The sequence below is a fragment of the Atractosteus spatula genome, chromosome 26 (genome assembly GCF_055471065.1).
Source record: "Atractosteus spatula isolate fAtrSpa1 chromosome 26, fAtrSpa1.hap1, whole genome shotgun sequence".
Taxonomy (NCBI): Eukaryota; Metazoa; Chordata; class Actinopteri; order Semionotiformes; family Lepisosteidae; genus Atractosteus; species Atractosteus spatula.
The window spans coordinates 4,600,997-4,614,898 of NC_142731.1; the positions used below are offsets into that span (position 1 = coordinate 4,600,997).

Here is a 13,902-nt window from a genome sequence, read left to right on the forward strand (position 1 = left end):
GTCCAAGAAGCAAAGGAGGGGTTGGCACGCTGTGAGGGTACGAGTTGGCACCGTGTCCCGATACAATCTGACTGAAGCCATGCAAGAGGGTACCTGGAATCAATAAAAAATCACAAAGGCCTGGCAGCCCTGCTGCACTTCCAGCCTTAAACCCCTTCATGTACGGCAACAGAGATTCAGAAGATGGGCAGAAAGTATTGCCTCAAACTTCCTTGTTACTATTTTAATATGGTGGCAATACGTTATACTTAACGCAGAATGCTACAATGACACGTACCAATTACAAAGAACAATGAAATAAGTTTTCAAACGAGCGGCTCAAAGTTTTGCACAATAAACAAATAAACGAAGCTTTCATTTTCGCCCGTGTGTTCTGCTCGCGTCTAGATGAGATAATAGCAGAGGTACCATTTGCGTAAAATATTCAATCACATCATTATATTCCAATTCAAAAGAGAAATGCACAACAGGGCTTGAATAGACTGTAATTTCCTACAGAGGTGGGACTGGATGAGATGACATTCCAGACCGCAGAGCCTGTTCTTAGAATGGTCTTGGAACAATTATCTTTCCATGATGAATGCCCCAGGCTCTGCTGATTGATTTATTTATGCAGCCTAATGCATTCTGAAGCCTAAATAAGAGTGTTCAGCGATAACGGACCGAGGCAGTGCGTGGGTCCCCATCAGCGGAGGATGATGCAAGGTATTGTCTTGTACAAAAACCTGCAAAGTTAATTTGGGAATATGAACAAAATCTAATAATTTAGGACGGTCAGTAGGGCGGCAGTTAGGCTGCTGCCTCACAGCTTCTGGGTCCTGGGTTAGATTGCAATGGGGCACATTCTGTGTGAAGTCTGCATGTTCTCCCCACAGTCGTGTGGGTTTGTGCAGTGTACTCCATTCTCTACCTCTCAAAGATATTCTGGCGAGGTTAACTGGAGTCTCTAAGCTGTTCCTGTGTGTGTCCTGCTATGCATTGTCATCCCATCCAAGATGTAGTCCTGATTTGCACACTATTCTTCAGGGATTGCTTCTGAGTAGCTCCAACGCTTAGCAGGAATAAATGGTTTTCTGATGATGAATGGTTGGGTATGATAAATAAGGCAAATAATTCTCGTCTATTCTCAGACCTCGCTCCTGTCTGCCTTTGACAGCCAATGACAACGCCGGCCTGCAGACATGTAGCACAGGGCGCTGCTCGGCTCAGACGACCTCTGCCTGGCCTTTTCTCTTTTTCTTTTGGGGTGCATGAGAGGTTTACCTACTGCCCGTTTTTCTCTCTCCCTCACACCTGAAGAAGACTCCACAGCCGAAATGTCACGTCTCTTTTCTTTTCAGCATGGAAGAAACCTTTACTCTTTCCTTTCAAGCCTAATCATGGTGAGCTGCCAGTCTTGTAGCAGAGCACAGGAAAGCCAGTGGCAGGTGACATCTCTCTCTCTGAAGTCCTTTCAAAACGTACAGTATGAGCTCTTGATGCGCAAGGCAAATTCAATTGAATCAATCAGTCCTAGTGTGGTCAGGCTGAGCTTACCTGAGCCAAGCCTGTACCCTAAAAAGTTTTAAGGAGACTAACCCACACCTGTGCTAAAGCCTCTCTGTGCCTGTGACTTCTTGCTTGTTAACCCTCCGAGCATGAATGGCACTGAATTCAAGAGCTAAGATGTATTTTTGTTGTTTGTTTTCCCAAATTCTAGCCCTGACCAGAAGAATGACGTGGTGCGTAATTACAGCCTCCTCCTGCGCCCCCCTTTTTCCATCTCTCTCTCTCCCATGCCTGGCTCGCGCCCGGACACCACAGCGAGGAGTACCGCGAGAGAGCCCAGTGTCGATGGTCAAAAGACATTTTGTCAGACAAAAGCTCATGTCAGCCATTTCCAGCAGGGAACACTACGCGGTCTTGAACGCAGTTAGCCTCCCTGTCCGTTTTAAAGGCAAGACTTAACGAGCCTGTGCTTCCAGTCAATTTGCAATGTGCAGCTCCACTGTCACCCCCATGTAGGGCAGCCCTGTCACGGCACATCTCTAGGGCAGCGCTGTAATACAGCGGACGAAAACGGAAATCCTCAAAATAAATTCCAACCAGAAAGGTTTTAGTAATAGATAGTAAAAGGTTTCAGTAGTAAAAATTTTAGTCATATGCTTTATTCCCCGTATCTCAGAGGGCACAGAACAGACCAACCTGCTGCTTTTGCTACGAGGTGACACCTGGTGCCAAAAAGAGGCAGAAAAACAAGAAGAAATCAAGGGACATGAAAGAAGATGAAGGAGAGGATGATGAAGGGGAGAAAATGTGATGCAGATGAAAGAGATGAAAAGACTCTGGGGGAGAGGATCCTTTATTTACATAGGTAGGTGCTTCACCAGAGGCCTCTTAGAAAGCCCAGGGCAGCTAGAGCTCTTGACAGCGGGATGATAGTTTTCCATCCCAGTGGAAAAGGGAACAGGGGAAGTCTCAGTAATATGCTTTCACAGCAGTGCTGGGGCCTGAACTGGGAATCCCCCTGTGAGCGCTGGAAAACCACACCACTGGTTCACTTGTTGCACTGTGGATCTTGACAAATAAAGACATTTCAGCAGCTGTCAGTCTTCCCAGCTTACATCAAGACACTACACAGCTAATACTGAGTGTACTGAGAAGAATACAGCACGCCTGATTTATTTTAAAGAATTAACTGCCCTCTGATGCATCACGGAGCACTGACAACAAAATGTACAGCTGACTAATAAGCCGTTACCTCTTTCATAACACACACTACTCCAATTTCTGACTAATGGTACTCACGCCTTTAGAAAAAAATCACCTACATGTCAGAAGCTCTTGTTGCGGGTACAGTTATTTAATGATGACCGACATCTGTCCAGACAAATGCTTGCAGGCCTCTCTAATTGACAGCAACAGCATGTTTCTGTAGGAAACCCCCTGCTACATTTGTACGAAGGGGAGTGGATTGCATCTAAAACGAAGTGATAGCTCAGCTAAGAAACACAACTACCATCACAACGAAAAGGCTGAAAATGATCTGGAAAGACTATATATATAAAAAAGGGTCTTCATTGAAACGTTAATTACACTGCCACTAAAGCGCATAAAATGGAAAAGGCAGGAAAGATTCCAATTAAAAAATAAATCAAAGGAGAAGAGGTGTTAAATTCAATCAAAAAAATAGCGTGCTATGCATTTAAGACCAAGTTTCAGCTTGGACTTGCACAGCAATTTTTGAACAATTCTCAGACATTTTAAAGAAACAAAAAGCTTGATAATTAACTTATGTGGATGATTCTCATTTTTATTAAAAAGTTGCAATCTACACTGAAATGTGAATGATTAATTATACGGATTCCGAGACAGAAACGAAAAAAAAATGTTGAAAAAGAGAAATGTCTTGTTTCATGGTTACAGCTCGAGGACCGAGGTGACCGAGGAACACAGGTGACGGGAGCAGTCGCGACTGTTTCCAAAAGGCTACAGACATTTATCGACACAGTACCGCTGGATCCCGCTGGATCCCCACAACACCCCCCAGAAAAAGAAAAGAATGCTCTAGGTTCCTTAATAACGAATCGCAGGAAAGGTAATTAGTGATAGCAGGGAATTAGTTCATTCATACCTTTTTTTCCCCCCAAATAAAATGGGAACTGGTGCACGTGATGTGCCGTGTTCCTGACCCCCCAGCCCGTTCACACCGCTGGGTTTCCTGGGGTCAGCTCACAGTCCTGGCGCGCTGGCCTGAGGACTTCTCAGCAATGGGCTGCAAACCAAGGCAATCCACTTCGGGAGGCGGGGAGGGGAACCCCTGGCACCAATCGGTCAAATCAAGACAGAGGAGAGAAAAACCAACCACATACACAACAAAAACAGGGATGGTGGTATAAACTGGCACACGGCAGCGATCTAGCCGAGTCACCACGTGCTTGGTCATGTTATGGTTATGGAGCCTCCTTGGCCTTTCACCTTTTGCAACTTCCAGCCTGTAAAGGGAGAAAGACCCCCTTTCGAGTGTGCTAACCAAGAGGCATGCTATGTTAAAATGAAAGGTGGCACACTAACCAATAGCTCCGGAACGGATCGCAGACACAGCCGGCGCTCAGCTCGGAGGTGGGAAGACCCGTGGAACGCAAAGGGTTTTAGGGGTCTATGGAAAACCTTGCCTGGCTGGAAAGATACTGGATGTTGTGCAAGCACATTCTCTTGGGCCTCTGGATCAAGGTGACAAAGTAATTAATTTCACAGAGGTTGGGACTGAAGCTTCAGTCACACTGCTTCTGCTTCAGGTACCACGTCTGCCTGTACTAATGCTCACGCACTCGGAGATTAATACTTTAGTTAAGGTTGTGCACAGTAGCTTGTCAATGCCTGCAGTAATTCCAGTGATGAGCACCTTCTTCTATCAATGAAAATCCATTTGCAAAGGTTAAACTGAGCCCATTCTGTGACCAAAACTATTTTCTTACAGTCCGTCTCTAATGGGGTATTTCAGCCTACTGTCGGTCATTAAGCATTATTCAATCTCAAAAAAACATGTAAAACAAATTCATTAAAAAGATGAGCCATTACACCAATGAGCCTTACACTAATCACACAGTATAGGGTTGACTACTTTCTTATAATGCTTTTCTTTGCATTACACTGGAAAGGATATATAAAATTCAATTATTTTGTTCCAGAGGCACTATCCATTTTGGCTGGACATATTCTGAATCTGTTTGCACAAGGAATTTAATCAACTTCATATTTAAAGAGCTCTACGGCACAGGAATATTAAAAAAAAATATATTCCAAATTAAGTCCACTTAACCTCAGCCTCCTACTCACACATGGCTAAAAGCAAGTAATCCAATAATCTCTTTACATGCCCCTGCTGTTGTTATCGTCATTATTGTTCTCATCCTTACATGTCTCTTTGCCAATTCAAAAGAGTTACGCAGTAAACTTGCAGAGTGCCACAGATTGACATCGGCTCCATTTCACAGCCAAACAACAATTTCATGGATGGACAGTCACAGAATAATTAGATAACCCCCCCGAGCAGGCACATTGATCGGTCTGGGTGCAGGAATAAGACTGTTTTTGATGGGTAAGCCCTTGCTAGAGAACACAACCATTTGTCTCCATGTTGACGATTTAAGAAATTCACACTCGCTACACTGTCAGGACATAGACTCTGCTCCCATGATGCACTGGGCTCCAGACTTCACATGGACTTAGAGCTCAATTTCTCACCCATTCCAGTATGAAAGAAGATACTGGAAGACTGTGTTGAGAGTCAGTGTGCTTCTTAGTTCTCTGGACAGCAGGTAATTAAACAGTGCACAGTACCAGTGTTATGATAAGGATTCACATTGGGCAAAACATATTTTTCCTTTTTTGTACTGAAGAACTCTAGTAAGAACTATTGCTTCCTTTCAAACAAGAACGCACTGTGGTGTCCTTAAAATACTTTTTGCACAGTACTTATTTTCTGAAAGGGAAATGTCTCTATCGCTCTACCAGTCTTCATTTGCTTTTAAGCACATGCTTTACATTCCTGAGTGTTACAGACAAAAAATCTAGAAAAGGACAATGAAAAACACGACCCATCTGGTCGACGTTGTGGGAAAGCGTGGCAGGAATGAAGCTTCTCCAGTCCTGGTGTCACTCTGCTCATCCCTGTCGCAACAGGCGTGTCAGCCCGCCTCGAGCGACGCGCTACACGCGAGAGCCCAAGGGCAGGAGGCTCGACGGCCCACCCCTGAAAGCAAACCGCGCAACTGCCCCGCCTGTCCCCGCGCTTTGATTTTTGTGCCTCACGGTCAAGCCTTGCCTTTCAGTGATCCGTGCTTTAACCCACCCCTTTCTCTGCTCGTCCAAGCCCACGCCCCGCTGGAAATGTCTTCGCGTACAGCAAGCCGTCCTTTGTAACCCCGGCGCGCCGGCACAGCGTCCAACTTCAAACAGAAACTGCAGGCAGAGACTGCAGCTACGATGACAGTTCAGCAAAGCAAGCTTTCCAATACTTCACTTGCCCACCTGCTGGAGCGTCTTCACACTTGCAGCTGGAAGTCAGTGGGGAGCGTTCAGAGGAATTCATGCCCAGTGCCTGTACAATTTTTCCACAAGGCTGGCTGCCACAAATTCATCTCCTGCTTTTCTTTTAGTTTCGGGTATGGCTTATGGCTTCTTATCAGGGCTTTGCGATGGCCTTTCAAATCCGCAACAACATTTTCCACCCTGCATCCCAAATACCTTGTTATCTAGATATATATAACCCAGATGTATGCACAAGGCTATACACGGGAGACCAAAGGACAAATACAGATAAAAGCAGGCACACAGGAAGATGCTGCAGGGAATTTTACACAAATTCATTGCCTCCATCCCCTACATACAGGGCTACAGCTTTTTCTAAATAAGCTGGTTAGATGTTCCATCTCCAAACAGTTCAATCTAATTAGACCTGCAGTTGCACAACACACCATTCCATTATACTTAATGCAATAATTTATAGTCCAGGAGGGGCAGGTACAGGGAAGAGACTCAGTCTGAAGAGACTGTCAAAAGAGCTCTTTATCAGTCACTGCTGATAACAGTTCCTTTAGTTAAATGTTTTAATCTTTACAAAAACATCAGGGTATCACCACACTATCTGTTCATAATACAATTAACTCTCTCTGGACAGTGCTAATAAGTTGCTCATAAATGATGCTTTTTTGGGCACCACAAAACATTTAATTGTAAAAGACTATATAGAGATTTAAGATGACTGATTATATATCTTTGATATCTAGTTGGCAATCTACACAAATATTTTAAATTCATCCAAGCTGTTCATGGGTTGCAATTCTTCCATTATTCTCTTTGCATTTAACACATAATCATCCCAGACCATACAAAGAAATAAGCTGATATAACATCAGTTACATTTTATTATATCAAGGGGTCAATCACAGCTGTTCTTCACCAGGAAAGGAAAAAACTACGCTCCTAATCCCAAGAAGAGGGAGAAACAAAGACCTTGGAAAAGTTTGACTGGAACAAGAGTTCTGCAACAGCTTTCCAAGTTCACTCCGAGTCCACCCCCTCCAAGACTGTTCCGCCAGGATTTCATTTCCTTCTCTGCGGCCAATTTTCTGCAGGACCGATACAAATTGCTGCCTCATTAAAGTGTTTGTAAACTGTACGGAACAGGCTGCTCTCAAGCAGGGCTGGCTTGGGGCTGCTAGCCTCTCAGCCACCCCGCAGTCGAGAGCCAAGCCCCCCCGCAAACCCGCTAATGATCCACTTGAACCAACACACTCCCAGCGGTTGTGCTCGAGCAGTCCAAGTCTTGTCAGGCCACTGTCTGTGCAGTGAGGATATTCTGCCTCCGAGCTGCCCACTTCTTCCAGCCCCCGAGTCTGCCACTTCATGACAGGGGAGCATCATACTGCTGGTGCATATAACTATTAGAATGCAAGCAAGGCAGGGCATGACATGCATTCATCACTTCAGAGCCCAGCCACATTTAAGTTTTAAGTGGGTTAGCAGGGCACATTGAGCTGCCTGTTCTCGTATCTTCTGTCCTTTCAGAACACAACAAGGCTCGCTGAAAAAGCCTCACCTACTGAGACACCTGAAAGGCTCATAAGGATAAACTGAGAGCTCAGGGGTACCCCACGGGTGCTCACCTTCCCCCGAGATGTGCAGGTTGCAGCACTTCGAACCGGGGATGAAAAACAAATGGACAGGGATCAAAAGGGGAGTGGACGTGCTAAGACCGGGAAGAGGCAGGAGTTTTTACCGTCCGTGGGCAGAAGCAGGCCTCACAAAACGCCCTGTCCGGTGATGTCCCACAGTGCCGAAAGTCTGTATTCCTCTGTGCTTCCTGTGCCCAGCCCCGCTTCCATTCCCAGGCAATAAATCCAGTGATGTCCTGTGGAGATAAACACACAAAAGGGCCTCTATAAACAACACGTGCTAAAATAAACACTGCCTAGAAAAGTAACCGCATTAAACCACATGTACTGCGCATAATCAAAAACCCGCTGATGGCTTTTCTCCTGGGTTGTGTTCAGCTCCTGTGAATCCGTTTTCTTACTGGCACACACTGACCCAGGCTATCCCACGTTTCCGGCACTGGGACCCTGCCGGAGTGAGGACTGCCCTTTGAGGAGCCAGTGATGGCAGGGAAATGGAACCGACAGACCCCCCAGGTCAGTCTGAAACAAAAACTCGATCTCCGTGACGGGTCTCCGACACCTTCAGTTTGAGAGTCACTAGCTCAGGCTATTCCGATGCCTTCAGATCACCCCTTTTCAAGGCTTGAGAAAATTTAGGATTCGCAAAATATTCTCTGGTGTTGTGCGTTTCATTCGATTTACCTTGTAGTGTGCAAACTGCAACAGCTCTGGGTTTTTTTTAGATTATTTGCGATGCATTCAGCAGATGGAGTGTTAATACTAGCCAAATTCTAACTCCACAGAAGTAAATCAAGTGTCTGCTGCAGAGAAGAAAATGAAAGAAAAAAAATGTCAATAAATAGTCTGGTATGTTAGGGTTATAATTATTTGTTATTGCTGCCTGGACAGCACATATTCTTCGTTGCAGAAGAAGGCATCTTCCCTTTGCAAGTCTGAGATGGTCATTCATCGCCCAAGATCTCTCCTGGAACAACAGGGGGTGTATTATGGGATGCTGTGATGCTCATTAAAGTGCTTGCCAGCTGCAGCGGGTTTTTAAACTCGAACGGTTTCTCATTTCCACCACCAGAGTGGAGAGCTAAATGAGAGACCACCTGGGCCCCTGTGCCAAAAGAAAATACGAATTTCAGGGTCTATTAGGTTCTTCGGAATTGCCTGTATTCTCGCTGCTGGGAACCCGATTCCTGGGACTGAATCAGGCAACACGGACACATAGTTACCGTCATTCAGCTAGGCCGAGGCGCTCCGGCGGCTCTCAGAAAGGCAAGCAGGCCTGTTCTCTCAGAATGGATGAGGCAATTTCAAATGAGGCCAATGTACAGTAAAAACCCTGTTTCTTAATTTCACTTGTGGGCAATATTCCCAGTAAATGTAACAAGTGGCAGTTTGCCCTGCTCCTACTTTGTTCCCTGAATTTTATGGAGCCTTCCATTATAAAAAAAAAAACACAAAATAAACAGCAGTCTCAATTAAGAGGACTGAGGATATCTCAATCCAGATGCACATCAGAGAATCACTTTTAAAGTGATATTGAGGGCCACACTATCCAAAGATTAAAAATGAAGTGCATTACTTGGATGTAATGTCTTTACCTATTCAAAATGTTTCCTAAACCAAAAATGAAAAAAAAAATGGGACATGCAAAACAGCTTGTTTTAAAAAGCTCAGATAAGCCCAGGGAAACCCCCTATTAGACATATGTGGTCTGATTGGAACTCTGACAATCCTGCACGAACTCTAGAGGAATTTGATGTGCCACAGTGATCGCTGTTTAACAGCAGGGGCATGTTTACTGCACTAGATTTTGTCTGTTACCCCATTGTTTGCTTCAGGAATATTTAATACAATGTTTTAGCGATGAAACAAAAGGGTATTTTTCAGAAAAAAAAGTCTGGTAACCACCCCAGTGAGAAGCAGAGCAACAGGACCTTAATCCACCACACTTTATCACCACACATCCTTCACACTGCACATCTCCACTTTTGTTTATTTATGGTTATTGCTTCAAGGGACATAAAAGGAAAAAATGTGAAATATGCCCTTAAGTTATAATGGCACATGTGTTCCATTATGCTATTCAAGTGAAGAGTGAAAAAACATCATAAAGCTCTTTATAGTGTGGACCAGAGTGTGTGTTCAATCCATTCCCCTTTATGCGTTGCTCCGGGTGTATAGAAAAAATCATAAGAACACTTTGTCAAAACTACAAGAAAAGAATGGCCTTATCTTCCTCGTTTAGTTGCTCCTATCTCATTTACCCAAGAATCTCATTTTTCCCAAGGACAGCAGAGAAAGGAATGAGATTCCAGCCCACAGCTAGATCCCCCGTTCCAGGCACCTACCCTTCTTTGTGTCGAGGGCAACTCCGCCTCCATCTCAAGATGCTAAGGCTTGAGTAAAGGTAAGACAAAATGAGCCCTCCTGCCCTCCCCGCCGGAGCCGTTGGCCCTCCTGCCCACCCTGGCGCAGGCGTTGGCCCTCCTGCCCCCCCTGGCGCGGGCGTTGGCCCTCCTGCCCCACAGCTCTTGCATTCCAGCCTAGATGCAAGGCTGGGGAGCCAGCTGGCACAGTCTCCACACTCCTGCACGAGTGCTCTCCGGGTACTCCGGTGTCCCTGCACACGTGTGCCCTGACAGTGCCCTCTCTGGTGTGTGCCTGCGGGGCTACACTCCCCCTCCCTGTGCCCATCTAAGAGTCCAGCGCTCATAGAAGAAGGATGTATTGAAGTATGGGTCGACTTCTCTTCATTTTGAAGTTTTGTGTGGCTTGACTTTGCTGAAATCTCTTTATGGATCTTGGGACAATATCAATAACCCCAAACTGAATAATTTCTTTCCTTTTAACACGGCCTTTGTCATTCTTTGTATATTAAAGACTGAGAGGCCCAAAGGTACATAGTAATTTGCCTCCATTAAGTCTAATACAAACAGCTTAGCTGTATAATGCTCACCGGACAAATTCTGTACAGACACATAAAATAAACCTTTACACCCTTTTCGCTACCTCTAGATTCCTGCTGTTCTCCCAGGCCGTTCTTCTCTGTGCAAGCAGATGATCTCTCATTAAGTATAAACTGCTAACTGTAGTGGGAATGACAGGAGCCGCCAGCCGCCACACCACCAGCATGCTAATGTGCTACATAGGCCAGTTCAGGAGAACCTCATGCAGCAGAAACACGCCAGCTGCCCAACAGTGCCGCTTAATGGTAGGGAGGAAGAATGACACTTTATTCATGCAGTTACACTCCACGGAACAATATCTCATCGTTTTTGGCTTAAATGTAAGACGGATGTGATGCAAGATCTGTAATGGATATCACCTAGCTCTTTTGCTTTGCATTTTACGTTGCGTGCACGCAAGTCTATTAAAAACATATCTGCAAAACGCACACCAGCAGGTCTGGAGCGACCCGTGTCCTCCTGGCCAAATGTGATCTCCCCCACAAACCGCTGAGCTCAATTCCAGAACGGAGATCGGAAACACGCAGTCTGCATTCTGCTAATGCTAGAGAGGTTTTCAAAACTTTCTAAGATGTAATTTAAAAAAAAATAAGCTTATGGGTTTTTGGGGGTTTGTATGTTCTTCCTGGTGTGAGTATATCTGTGTGTGCCCTTTGACGGACTGGCATCCTGTCCAGGGTGTATCCTGCCTGGTGCCCATTACCTGCCAGGACAAGTTCCGGCTCCCCTGTGATCCTGAAGTGGATAAAGTGGGTACAAAACAGATGGATTGTTTTGGGGTGTCTTACTAACTGCATTGGGGGAGTTCACTGTGGCCCTTGGCATGTGGCCTTTCACATGTTATAGGCTGTCCTCTTCTGCACTACTGATAACTGCTGATAAGACAGTGAGCCACATATCATGGAGAGAATTCAGTTTACACACACAGAGGAAATCTGTATCCACAAACATTATTCAAAATACAGCAAAAGGGAAAAAGGTGATTACTGCAAATGTACAGCAATTTTCTTAAAGGAGCATGTACTGTACATAAAAAAAGTAAGCTTCAAAATAAAATCAGAAGTTCATCAGAGTTTGCCGCCTCACAGTTATTAATCATAATCAATGGGTTAGATTAACGGGTGGGCTCTACTGCAATAAAAGCGTTTATAATAAAAAAAATCATACTACAACATGAAGAGCAGAGCAATTAAGAGCAATTGTGCTCGTTCTGTGGGTAGCTCCTCTCCACAGGCTGATGGGAACTGCCGACCACTGGAGGCGGAGTGAAACACGGTATCTGTCACACATGCAAATCGGAGCTCTGAGTCACAGCCTCTTAACAAACCTGCCATTATACTCCTTCGGGTCTACAGAAAACCTCCAGAAAGAAGGGGCAAAAATCACTAGAACTGCCTCAGGGCCAGAGGAACGACTGAAAAAGACTTTCTAATGAAAGCTCCATCTCCTATCACTCTGTACTCAAGTTCTTTCCTCGCCCCCCCCTTCTCTCAGGAGTTCACAGCCAGGGCTGTGACAGAAAGCAGACGTTTGAACATGACAGGCTGTAGAAGCTGGAAGTATTTATATACCCTGCGGAACAGCCTAAACCTCAGCCAGTAATAAACTAATGCAAAAGACACCAACATCCGCTTCATAAAAAAGACCTTTAAGGTTGAATTCATTCACTACCATCTGTAAACTGGCATGAGTTTAACTTGCCCTTCTCGGGGAACAGGAGAACAAAAGAAAGGTTAGGATGAAAGGAGACCCCATTCAGGGCATTTGGGTCACCCAGCAGCTAAATCATTTTTGGACTGAGGAATACAGACTGAGGCAGTGGTCAGCATTGCGGTCTCATAGCGCTGGAGATCTGGGTTCAATTCCAGACCTGGGGTGCTGTCTGTGTGGAGTTTGTATGTTCTCCCCACGTCCTTAGGAGTTTCCTCCAGGTGCTCCAGTTTCCACCCACTGCCCAAAGACATACTGGTTGGTTAATTGGCTTCTGGGAAAACTGGCCCTGGTGTGAGAGTGAGTGTGTCTGTGTGTGCCCTGCGGTGGACTGGAGTCCTGTTCAGGGTGCACCCTGCCTAGCGCTTGTTGATTGCTGGGATAGGCTCTGGCTCCCCTGCAACCCTGAAAGGAATTAAGTGCTTATAAAATGGATGGATGCACTTTAGACTGCCATCCTTGAAAAAAAAAAGTGAAGAGTCAAAATCTCTTAACCAGCATTTTTTTTTGCCTTTGAGCAGTGAATATTGAAGCAAGTTATACCACCATTACTCACTTCTCATTCTCTCGGGAGCAGAAAAAAAGAGCCATTTTCATTCAGAGCTCAGGTAAATGGTCACAGGCCTAGAAGGACTTGAATCCAAGAAGACCAGGGCATGCTGAGGGGCTCCGATCGAGTTTAAAAGAGCCACACGAGTTAACAGAGCAAGTAAATGGACTGCGCAGACCGCCTCCAGGGAAACAGTGGGCTGCACCCGTCTGCGAACCAGACCACTTTCCACAAACAGTGAAGTGCTCCCAACTCTGCACAACTGCTCTGAATCAAATTTGATTCACACCCTGTTCTGAGATAATCAAACACAGCATCACCCTGGATTTCCATTTTAAAGAACTACTAGCATTTGCATGGTTTTCCCACACTGCTGAAGTACTTTATCACTACAGAACAATGGTGTGGGTTGATGCGTTTCGCTTTTACTCTGTCTTGTGACTGCAAACCATTGTTCTCACACTTCCAAATGACAGTTCTGTCTACTAAAGAATCATTTTAAGGTACTTTGCTTTTCCATATCGTCATATTTGACCAAATGAAAGACAATAACCTACTTGAGGACCAAGAGCCACCCATTCCGAGTGCAAATGTCTGTGCTGAATCATTTCAGTCACAGGTAACAAATAAGTTTAACTACAAAAGTCACATGGGTGTTTCAGGCAAAGTAAACGCGGAGGTAATGTGATTCATTACAAAAAGAGCTGGCTTTCCTGCATTAACTCGCTGCTTCTTTGCTAATTTAGTTCTGTACATTACATACCTTACATTTTGTAATATTCTAGCCAGTGGGTGAAGCAGAGATCATGCCTGTGTTTATGGACGTTCATGTCTTTAGCGCAGTGCCCAGGGTGAAAGCTGTGTAGTTAATAAGCCCTTCTCGTCATTTCACGTGGCATGTTGCGTCTCTCTGTGGGATTTTAAAACGGCTTAAATTTGCGATTCGTCAGCTCAAATTTACAAATGATTTACAAAAGCAGAAGAATCCATCGAGGACCAACCTGTTTCCGATCTGGTCCTT

The 13,902-nt window shown here is 45.1% G+C and overlaps 1 protein-coding gene across 2 annotated transcripts in view; it reads right to left on the reverse strand.

Moving 5' to 3' along the window:
• LOC148814645 (protein TANC2-like) overlaps positions 1-13,902 on the reverse strand; it is a 225,536-nt gene that overhangs the window by 183,466 nt on the left and 28,168 nt on the right. Inside the window, exon 2 of one of the 2 annotated variants that reach the window (XM_088906068.1) lies at positions 7,763-7,894. The gene's annotated coding sequence lies outside the window, so the exon portion shown is untranslated. Of the gene's footprint in view, positions 1-7,762; positions 7,895-13,902 lie in introns of those variants that run through there. The other variant, XM_088906067.1, reaches the window with a different exon arrangement.